Below are 1,046 nucleotides of genomic sequence, written 5' to 3'. Positions count from 1 at the left end.
TGTGCCGGGCCGAGACTCGAACTCGGGACCTTTGCCTTTCGTGGGCAAGTGCTCCACCAACTGAGCAACCCAAGCACGACTCACGCCCCGTCCTCACAGTTTCACTTCTGCCAGTACCTCGTCTCCTACCTTCCAAACTTTACAGAAGCTCTCCTGCGAACCTTGCAGAAATAGCACTCCTGAAAGAAAGGATATTGCAGAGACATGGCTTAGCCACGGGCTGGGGGATGTTGCCAGAATGAGATTTTCACTCTGCAGCGGAGTGTGCGCTGATATGAAACTTCCTGGCAGATTGAATCTGTGTGCCGGGCCGAGACACGAACTCGGGACCTTTGCCTTTCGCGGGCAAGTGCTCTACCAACTGAGCTACCCAAGCACGACTCACGCCCCGTCCTCACAGCTGAGTCGTGCTTGGGTAGCTCAGTTGGTAGAGCACTTGCCCACGAAAGGCAAAGGTCCCGAGTTCGAGTCTCGGCCCAGCACACAGTTTCAATCTGCCAGGAAGTTTCATATCAGCGCACACTCCGCTGCAGTGTGAAAATCTCATTCCAGTCTGCATTATATTTCTCTAGAAATCTTTACGAAACTGAACAACTGAAAAGCACTCAGTTATGTACTGCGCCACCCGAAAGACACAACCATCCTCGTAGGAATAGCAGAACGATAGGACACTACAGCGGCACAGTGACATTTAAGTGTAGAGCAACGTCGCACAGCAGAAATCAACACCTTAGCTCAGTTGTACTCAAGAAGCATAACACAAGAATCTGCATTGTTAGCTCTATTGTCAGATGCATATCATTCGACTTCACAGATAAGACTACAGCTAAGATAACCAGGGGGCATACACTTCTGTCCTGGAAATATGGTCTGTACAGATCACAATGCAGACAATTTTACTTGGACGTTGAAATTATCTCGATACAGCCCACACTTCATACCACTATGATGTTGTGCACTACAGAATTGCCACAGATACTATTTGTAGTTTGATGGTCTAGTAGTAGCTACCACAATGATAATAGTGATATTTCTAAATTATAGAG

At 47.8% G+C, this 1,046-nt stretch overlaps 1 non-coding gene across 1 annotated transcript; it reads left to right on the top strand.

Annotated features, from left to right (window-relative positions):
* Positions 1-408: 408 nt before the first annotated feature.
* Positions 409-483, top strand: Trnas-cga. Its single transcript has one exon. It is a non-coding gene; the product is annotated as a tRNA-Ser (tRNA).
* Positions 484-1,046: the final 563 nt, after the last annotated feature.

Source organism: Schistocerca americana, chromosome 8, assembly GCF_021461395.2.
Source record: "Schistocerca americana isolate TAMUIC-IGC-003095 chromosome 8, iqSchAmer2.1, whole genome shotgun sequence".
NCBI lineage: Eukaryota > Metazoa > Arthropoda > Insecta > Orthoptera > Acrididae > Schistocerca > Schistocerca americana.
The sequence above is the reverse complement of the archived record's forward strand: the minus strand, read 5'-3'. Positions and strand labels throughout refer to the sequence as shown.